The 10,604-nt window shown below is 44.1% G+C and overlaps 1 protein-coding gene across 1 annotated transcript in view; it reads left to right on the top strand.

The window, feature by feature from the left end:
* Positions 1-3,944: 3,944 nt before the first annotated feature.
* LOC135554123 (inactive rhomboid protein 1) overlaps positions 3,945-10,604 on the top strand; it is a 44,950-nt gene continuing 38,290 nt past the window's right edge. Inside the window, exon 1 of the mRNA XM_064986196.1 lies at positions 3,945-4,312. The gene's annotated coding sequence lies outside the window, so the exon portion shown is untranslated. The remainder of the gene's footprint in view (positions 4,313-10,604) is intronic.

Genomic DNA, 10,604 nt, shown 5'->3' with positions numbered 1-10,604 from the left:
CCGAGTATCACTGTATTGGGTACTTGTTGAGATGTCTCAGTGGCAGCTGGTGTATGGGTTACAGGGCGTATGGAGGGTGAAACATTTGACAAGTGAGCTGACTTTGGGACTTGATGGAGCAGAGGCTGTGGCTTTACATTGAACATCACAGCCACTGAGAGTAGATTGTCAATAAGTCATTTTGACAGGCTCTACCCTCAAATCAAATGTTAATGCAAGTGAAGCGAAATGCTTGTGCTTCGAGTTCCGACCATGCAGTAATATCTAACAAGTAATTTAACAATTTCACAACAACTACCTCATACACACAAGTGTGAAGGAATGAATAAGAATATGTACATATAAATACATGAATGAGTGATGGCTGAACGGCATAGGCAAGATGCAGTAGATGGTATAGAGTACAGTATATACATATGAGATGAGTAATGCAGGGTATGTTAACATTATATAAAGTGGCATTGTTTAAAGTGACCAGTGATACATTTATTACATCCAATTTTGTTGTCCTTGATGATCTTCTTGACCTTCCTGTGACATCGGGTGGTGTCGGTGCTTTGAAGACTGTCAGCCTGCCTGTCTCTCCGATGCCTCCACTCCCCCAGCCTGTAGTATGTATCCGTTTTCCCTACCTGAATGAGAATGGCTTTAACCCATGAATGAACCATATCCTCACTGTACTGCTTGCGTAGCCCAGGAATTATTCTCTCTCTCGCTGCTTTAGCTTAGCCTCAGAAACGATGGTCCTTCCCTCCATTTCTGTGGTTGGCTCACACGAGGAAATAGTTGTGTTATCCGTCTGACAGTGTTCCTTTGCTTAAACATGGCCTTTGTAGCTCAACCCTTTTATCTGTGTGTGATTGATGGAGCTTCAGGGGACCTGGAGTGCTCTTAGAGGTCTGGCGTTGGCTGTCTAATCGCTAGTTGCCTATGCCCTGGCTTGGCCTCATTTCTTTTGCACTTCCCCCTTCTCCTCGATCCCGGTGAGAGTTCACCATTAGTCACAGCTACTTCATGGTATATCAATCAGAAACTCCCTACGCTACCTCACAGGCCTTTAATGTATGTATTGAAGAGAGTTCTGTTGTTTTGTATTTTACTTACTCACAAGGTATATCAGAACATATACAGTGGGAAAGGGGATACCTAGTCAGAAGCACAACTAAATGCATTCAACTGAAATGTGTCTTCTGCATTTAACCCAACCCCTCTGAATCAGAGAGGTGTGGTGGGCTGTCTTAATCGAGGTCCACGTCATCCGCGCCCAGGGAGTAGTTATTGTTGGGGGTTAACTTCCTTGATCAAGGGCAGAACGGCAAATTTTCCCAAGGATTCGATCCAGCGACCTTTCGGTGTCTGGCCCAACGCTCTTAACTGCTAGGCTACCTGCCGGCACAATGCTAATAGAGGCTCAGAAGCATACAGTATGTTTGCCAATGTTTCTGACATTTTCTTCAGAACAAAACATTTTTCTTTATAGGCGGAAAAGGGCAAAAATGTTCAGTAGTCGTGCCACTTTCGAGGTGTTGCAAGGTTTCATTGCCACTCTCCTGGCGTGACACCAGCCATGTGTGTCTTGTGGTCAGTTCTAGGAGCTAGTGAGTCAGTGTTTTTACAGGGGAGGCAAGACACTGCTAGGCAACCTGTTGCTTTTCATGAATATGTGTCGACTTCAGCCAGGGACAGCCTCAGGGCTTCCAGACTCTCTGGTCAAGAGAGAGTGTTTGGATGGAGAAGTGGAGCCAGAATGCCATGAGGGACGGGATCCCAGGCTGAGGTAACCCCTGCCAGGAGAGGAACTTGCGGCTACTGTACCCAGCAGTCTCAATCTAGAGAAACCCGCTAGGGCTGTCATTATCTCTGGAACCTCCTGCCCCCGTATCAGACTCCCCACTCTAAAGGCCCAGAGTGGATATGAGCTTTCACTGAGAACATGGAGCTGAATGGTCTTTACATTAGAACCAACAGACTTTGTTCTCTGAGGAGCACTTAGAAGCTCCAAACAAGTATTCCAGGACAAAAACCTTTCTTGGATTGAATTAAAGAACAGAGAGTACTTTGAATATCAAATTGCTCATTTGATCCACACTGTAATTGTAGGTGATCGCCTGCTACAGATTATTAATAGCTGACAGGAAAAACAAATCCGACCTGGAAACAGGGAAAACACATGGCTGCTTAAAAGAGGTTGGGTCGACATAAGAGATTCAGCCACTCTTGGAGGAAAATGGAAGTATCTCTATAAACAAATGCATTCATGAGACATAGGGAGGAGGTCAAAGACATGGCAGTGTGGTGCCAGCGCAACAACGTGATCAAGACAAAGGACATGATCATGTACTACAAGAAAAGGAGGGCCGAGCACGCCCCCATCCTCATCGACGGGGCTGCAGTGGAGCAGGTTGAGAGCTTCAAGTTCCTTGGTGTCCACATCACCAACGAGAGAAAGGCACTAAAAATCCCCAAAGACTCCAGCCACCCTAGTCATAGACTGTTCTCTCTGCTACCGCATGGCAAGTGGTACCAGAGCGCCAAGTCTAGGCCCAAAAGGCTTCGTAACAAACTCTATCCCCAAGCCATGAGACTGCTGAACATCTAATCAAATGGCTACCTGGATTATTTGCATTGACCCCCCCCCCCCCTTTTTTTATGGTGCTCCTACTCACTGTTTATTATCTATGCATGGTCACTTTACCCCTACCTACATGTAGATATTACCCCAATTACCTCGACTAACCTGTACCCCCGCACATTGACTCGGTACCCCCTGTATATAGCCTCGTTATTGTTATTTTATTGTTGCTCTATTATTTTTTTAAAGTTTTAGTTTATTTTAGGAAATATTTTCTAAACTCTTATTTTTCTTAAAACTGCATTGTTGGTTAAGGGCCTGTAAGTTAGCATTTCACTGTAAGGTCTACACCTGTTGTATTCCGCGCATCTGACAAATACAATTTGATTTGATTTGAATCAGGGCTGTTAAAAATATGAAAGAACAAGACCAATTTTGTCTAACAAACGTGTGTGTTTTTCTGGTTTTCATGTGTCTCTCTCAGGAGGAAATGGAGTGGCGTATGGGAACAGGGTCCGTGGGTTGGGAAAGGAAGGCACATGAGGCTTGGAGAGTAGAGTAAGTAATCATGAAGACATGCTCGTATGTAACGCCTGCTCGTATGCCCATCAATGCCTAACTAAAACTCAAGTGATAGAATACTTTAGAACCTTACGCAGTCGACAGTACACATGTTATTCTATACAATTATCGTGGGAATTCATTAGGCTACAGTAGGTTATTATAGGACAGGCGGCCTAAGATAGTAATTTATGTATCTATTTTTAGAGGTGTCTAGGCACTTATCCATGGAATTTACCAAACACAGATAGGATGTGGTTTGAGTTACGTCAGCTTCTAGGTTCAGTTATCGAAAAGGATGTGAAACAACGTCACATGACTGCTCTCACAACAGAGACCCTTGAGACACGCGACCATGCATGTCTACACAGAGTCATTCTGTCCACATCTGTTATTCATTAACATGTTAGGACCATTGTTTTATTTCAGTTTGATTAAGGCTTGAAACATGCTTTACAAATAAAGATGTTATGACTGGGATATAAAGAATAGATATTGAACAGATCTGTTGAAATTATCATGGCTTTACTTTAACTACAAAATCACTAGCCTACAAAGGTATGAAGAGGGGTGTACTAATAAGTGTGCTAATAACCTTCAGTTACAGTTGACACACGATTAAACTATTTATTGATCACTGCTGGTCAGGTATGTCCTATGATGTCATGTCATATGATTTCTCTGGATGGGCCAATGTCTGGGTAGTGCCAAATGAGAGCGTACATGATTTGTTACGATCCTGTTTCTTTAATATTTTTAAACCCGATCTCTTCTTAGTCACGCCCGTCAGCCGGTTAGCGCCGAGCGCGGCAGTGGCTGCCCATGTAAACCGATTGGCTGGTGGGTTTGACAGTCTTGTCCTATGCTCAAGGGCGGGGTTCTCGGTCGGTGAAACTGAATTACCGGCCGAAGAAAACTTACCCTTGTTGAGCCTTGCGGTGTGGGAATGAGCTGGACACTGCCTGTGAAAATAGGATCTCAATAGACATATCTGGAAATGTTTGAACGTTTTGTCACTAGTTGCAGGATATAGAAAAGGACTCTTGTTTGACTCGAAATAAATTATTATTTTTCCTTCTCAGAATGAAGTGACATCACATTTCAGTAACTGAGATCTGAAATCTTTACAACCAGATTTTTTCTCCGCATCGGGAAACATAGGATTTGATTTTGATAAGGGTAAGTGTATTTGTATACTACATGAATATGCTGGGTTTAGAGTGATAGGCTATATAGGATTTAAAACATCAGAAATAGAATGTTAAAGAAGACGATCCGGAAAAGGCAATCTGTCCCTCAGTCTCGGGTACGCACAGTATGATCGATAGCCTACACCGAGATCCATAGCCTACTCACACGATCCAAAGGGAATGTATGGAACGAATTGTACTATTTGATATTGGAGCCTGTTTTGAATTTCCTGGTTCACATGCATCTGTGCTGTAGGTTGCAAAGATCTACGTGTATCGCTATACAATATAAGACCTGTCACACGTTTTGCATATTTGTGATTGTGAATGACAGCTTGTCATCACCTCAATACCAGTGCTTCTATTCTATAAATGTTTGTCATTTCCGCGAGCGCCTATAGGCTTCACGACAGTCCGGCATGTTCATTTGCACGCCCGGTCTGTAAAGGACTACATAGCAAGGTATTACTACATAATATGACTGCTATTACGCAGGCTTACACCTGAGGTATTTTGTCAGGTGATGAATGTAACAGTTCTCCTCTGATAATGTTTCTCCTGGAATAAGTGGGTTCAGGTGTTTTCTAAGCAAAATCATTGGGATAAAATGATTATGGCTGTACCTTGTACTCCAACGATTGTTCATGATGCCCATTATCAATATTCTGTTATGAACCATTGATAGCTATTATTAGGCAATTGATTGCTTTGTTAACATTTTCATACATGTCATGAATGCAATGCCACTGTTTCGACTCCACAATATAGCACAGGCGTCTGCCTCCACTGTGCTACCAGATCAATGGACACTGTACTATAGCCCCCTGTCTGCAACAGGAATGAGAGATGTATTCAAACGTGCTGAGTTATTTTGGCAAAGTGAGAGGAGCAGCAGGCCAGGCAGGCAGCACATGGCCACCCAGAGGATCATCATGAGGGCTGATGTCATGACACAGATACAGCAGGCAGGGCCATGATGTGTGATAGTGACGGTCATGTTCATCCTCTCTTACCGGTCCAACTGGACTGGAGGTACAGGGAATGTTTCCACTGAGAAAGAGACTGTGTGTGTGTACAGTATGTGTGTGTGTGTGTGTGGAGGGGGGGGGGGGGTTGTTGCCTGTGTGTGTGTGTGTGTGTATGTGTGTTTGTGTGTACAGTGTGAGGCATGTGTGGAGGAAGGTGTGTGGCACTTTGTGGGCCGTACAATCGAGAGAGGGTATTCCTTGGAAAAACCGAGGGGTTCTGGAGCTGGCATTGAAGGGAGCAGGTGGGAATGGGCTAGCCAGGCCTGTGTTGGTTGGTTGGTATGTGGGTGTAGCAGGGAGCTGGTTAGGGGGCACACTGGACTGTAGTCATGCCCACATGAGTCATGGTGCAGTATCTGTCTATCTATCAATCAGTCTTGCTTAAGTGTGCAACACTCACTCTCTCTCCATGTGGTGTTGTTTTCACTTGGGTTACTGGGTTGAACCGGGTTCACCCTCAGGAGTCCTGTTTTGAAACCACCAGACGGTGCCAGACTTGTTTCGGTCTTGTTTTTTAAATCTTTACCCCTAAGGACATTAGCATGGTAGTGTGCATGCACCTCTATTATATGTAAGGCCTTCTAAGGCAGCCATGAGGTTGTGTTCTGTGTAGGTGTTTGTTCTAATCACCTTGTGATGATCATGATGAAAAGCTGACCAGACTTTAGATGTGTCATGGTCATGTCAGATCCTCTGCTGCTCCGTCCAGTCGATGAGATGATGCAGCCCCTTGGTACGAAAAAAAAGCAGTTCCTGGAATGATCTTCTTGTTAAACGTGGTCTCAGCGCATTTCGTATGATTCTGTACGTAAACCCAAGACACTCTATTTAGTATGATATGTTACATTTCATATGGTATGTATTCATTTGTGGATGTCCATCATGCATTTCGTACAATATTTTACGAATTTGCAAAACGTACAATATGTTACAAATATGTTACAGACACGCAACCTTTGGGCCCACCTACCTATCGCCGACCAACCACCCTCCTTTCGTTTATGTAACCATACCAAACATAACATATCATACGTTTACTATGTTACATCTAGTCTATAAGACCAGTCTGTCTTGTTATGAAACTACATGGTTCTCTCCCATGGCCTTCAGGTATTATCCTAGCCTCTGTACAGTTCTCTCTCTCTCTGTCTCTCTCTCTCACTCTCTTTGTCTCTCTCTCTCTCTCTCTCTCTCTCTGTCTCTCTCTCTCTTCCTTTCTCTCTGTCTCTCTCTCTTGTTCTCTTTGTGTGTGTGTGTGTTGGGGGTCGACCGATTATGATTTTTCAACGCCGATACCGATTATTGGAGGACCAGAAAAACCGATACCGATTAATCCACCGATTTTTATTTATTTTTATTTGTAACAATGACAATTACAACAATACTGAATGAACACTTCTTTTAACTTAATATAATACATCAATAAAATCAATTTCGTCTCAAATAAATAATGAAACATGTTCAATTTGGTTTAAATAATGCAAAAACAAAGTGTTGGAGAAGAAAGTAAAAGTGCAATATGTGCCATGTAAGACCCCCGAGCTGACATGGTACAAATCTGTCATTCTGCCCATGAACAGGCAGTTACCCCACTGTTCCTAGGCCGTCATTGAAAATAAGAATTTGTTCTTAACTGACTTGCCTAGTTAAATAAAGGTAAAAAAAGGAAAAAAATCAAGAAAGCTAACGTTAAAGTTCCTTGCTCAGAACATGAGAACATATGAAAGCTGGTGGGTACCCTAGTTTTTGTATTGTCTAGTTTTTTTGTATGTCTAGAGTTTTTGTAGGTCTAGGTGATTTGTATGTCTATGGTGACCTGATATGGTTCCCAACCAGAGGCAGCTGTTTATCGTTGTGTCTGATTGGGGATCATATTTAGGTAGCCATTTTCCCTTTGGTGTTTGTGGGATCTTGTCTATGTGTAGTTGCCTGTCAGCACTCGTCTTGAGATGAGCGTCTTCAGCACAGTATCCCTAGTGCCGGCACCGCGCATCAGGTCTCCAGTGCGCCTCCACAGTACAGAGCTTCCGGTGACAGTTCCCAGTCCAGAGCTTCTGGCGACAGTTCCCCTTTTTCCCCAATTTTGCGGTATCCAATTGTTTTAGTAGCTACTATCTTGTCTCATCGCTACAACTCCCAAACGGGCTCGGGAGAGACGAAGGTTGAAAGTCATTTGTCCTCCGATACACAACCCAACCAAGCCGCACTGCTTCTTAACACAGAGCCATCCAACCCGGAAGCCAGCCGCACCAATGTGTCAGAGGAAACACCGTGCACCTGGCAACCTTGGTTAGCGCGCACTGCGCCCCGCCCGCCACAAGAGTCGCTGGTGCGCGATGAGACAACGATTTCCCTACCGGCCAAACCCTCCCTAACCCGGACGACGCTAGGCCAATTGTGTGTCGCCCCACGGACCTCCCGGTCACGGCCGGTTACGACAGAGCCTGGGCGCAAACCCAGAGTCTCTGGTGGCACAGCAGCGCCCTTGACCACTGCGCCACCCGGGAGGCCCTGTGTTCATTCTTTTAATAAATAAGAATGTACGCATACCACGCCGCGCCTTGGTCCGATCCTTATAACGAACGTGACATAAGCGGGGTGTTCTTGCTCAGCAGATCAGTAAAGAGTGTTCCCACTATGGCAGACAGATAGACAGGGCTTTACAAGCATGGCAGGTATAGTGGCACTGAAGAATAATGGCGAGAGAAGATCAATTTACTGCCTATGCGCTCTCTTTGATCTGTGCCCCATTGGTGCTTGCTCAACCACTACCGTCAATAACTTTGATGTGCTTGTAGTCGGCCTGGGGTTTGTGTCAGATTGTGTCAAGGCTTCAGGAATGCTTGATAATCAAAAACAGACCACTCTTTTCAGACATTGCAAAAATAATTTGTCGCGTCAATCTATAAACCGTGGAGAATATGCCGTGGTGATTACGCTTTATGTGGAATACTTGTGAAGAGGAAGATGTTTTCCTCATGCTGTCAGACACTGAAAGCCTTTCTATACATGCAAGCAAATACACAAACCTTAAATGGAACATTGCTTTGGTCTGTGAGTTTCCTGTCAGTGTTCAGGCCTTGATTATGTGTGTCCCAGGAAAGCAGCCGTGAAGCAGCTAACTGTAACCCTCCCATTACATCTTGGAGGTGGCATGTAGGGCCTGTGCTGCAGAGGCTAGGCCCGGCCAACAGACGGGACTGCAAACTCAGTCAGATGTGATGTAATGCTATTTCAGGTCTACCTTTGGTCTCCAAGGCTCTGTCTGCCAGCAAGCCATTCTGCCTGCTCCTCTCTCTCTCTTAGTCCCCATGTTAGCACCTCATCTATTAAAACTCATCCATAGCCTATGTTGGGATCCACAGTCAGGAATCCCAAGAAACTCAAATACCGATGTCTCCTGTTATGACTACAGGGCAGAATGTGAACTTGCTTTAACTGAATATAGGGATTAATATAGATTGTTTTATGTTATTATTTGTTTTAAGCTGATTTTAGGTGGGGCTTAGTCTGATGAGATGATATTTAGGGCATGGTCCTTGCTGCTGGGTTTTGTACGGATTCCATTGGTTGTTGTTCTCCATGGGGTGGCGTCTGGTCTGAGACTGGTTTACCCCGGCGGCACTCGTCATTCTCAGGACTATGGGAATGTTGTGGGTGCTCCCACCAAGCAGACCAGAGCTCCAAGGAGGAGGAACTGCTCTGTGTATTTTCATCTTCTGGCTCTGTGTCTGTAGACAGAAACTACAAGGGTGTTATTCTTTTTCACAGATAAAAAGAAGGGGTCCATAGGATTGTTCCATAGCTGTTGGCATGTGGATAGTGCAGCTCCTGTGTAATATCTCAAAACACAGAGTTTACACAACAAGTCAGAATCTCTAGTCTCATTCAGATCCTGACCTGTGTAGTATCTCATATCACAGAGTTTACACAACAAGTCAGAATCTCTAGTTCAATTCAGATCCTGCCACTCAAAACAGATAAAATATAAGCCTGATTTTTTAAAGGGTTGTCAAATGGACAGTTAGTGGAACTATTGTCAGTCTTGTTCTTTTTCGACAGGAGTCTTGAGTGCGGGACTAAAAATAACATATACCGCATTCAGCACTTTTCCTCGCCTTTTTGCTAGGAAGTGGCCGTTCTAATGTACACTGACAGCGTCCATTATTGCAAAATCCTCACGAGAAATCTTTGTTCTTCAGCTTTCAGTTAGAGCCCATTAGTACAGGTCTCTACTGTCAGACTGTCCATAGTGTTAGTTTCCTCCACTCACTATCTCTTTGAAAGACTGGATAGCCAGACACACACAAGGATTGGAGAGGGACAATTATAGTTACTATCCCAGGACTGTTACAGTTGAGAGCACATCTTTTTTAAATAGGGCGGCCTGCCTTGTCCGACCCTATCTTTGGCACAGCAAGCCGTCAGACCCTAGTGCAGGGATCATCAACTAGATTCAGTCACAGGACGATTTTTTCTTGAGCGGATGGTCAGGGGGGGGGAACATAATTACAAATCATTTGTAGAATGCAAATTGACCGCAAGAAAGCCCAAACAAAAATGATACAATGACCATGAGTTTCACTATCGTGAATAAGTTGAGTGAGAAAGTTCCAGACAGAAATATCATCCCCCTAAGACATGCTAACCTCTCACCATTACAATAACAGGGGAGGTTAGCATTTTATACCATACCCCCTAAGACATGCTAACCTCTCACCATTACAATAACAGGGGAGGTTAGCATTTTATACCATACCCCCTAAGACATGCTAACCTCTCACCATTACAATAACAGGGGAGGTTAGCATTTTATACCATACCCCTAAGACATGCTAACCTCTCACCATTACAATAACAGGGGAGGTTAGCATTTTATACCATACCCCCTAAGACATGCTAACCTCTCACCATTACAATAACAGGGGAGGTTAGCATTTTATATCATACCCCTAAGACATGCTAACCTCTCACCATTACAACAACAGGGGAGGTTAGCATTTTATACCATACCCCCTAAGACATGCTAACCTCTCACCATTACAATAACAGGGGAGGTTAGCATTTTATATCATACCCCTAAGACATGCTAACCTCTCACCATTACAATAACAGGGGAGGTTAGCATTTTTGCGGGGGGATGATATTTGTGCATCTGTAACTTTCTCACTCTTCATTATTCACAATACCTTCAGGGCTATCCGTAACCATGGTAGCATCAACAAACAGCAAATGCATCCAAAACGTTTGTGG

This window comes from Oncorhynchus masou, chromosome 14, assembly GCF_036934945.1.
Source record: "Oncorhynchus masou masou isolate Uvic2021 chromosome 14, UVic_Omas_1.1, whole genome shotgun sequence".
In the NCBI taxonomy this organism is placed as follows: Eukaryota; Metazoa; Chordata; class Actinopteri; order Salmoniformes; family Salmonidae; genus Oncorhynchus; species Oncorhynchus masou.
The sequence above is the reverse complement of the archived record's forward strand: the minus strand, read 5'-3'. Positions and strand labels throughout refer to the sequence as shown.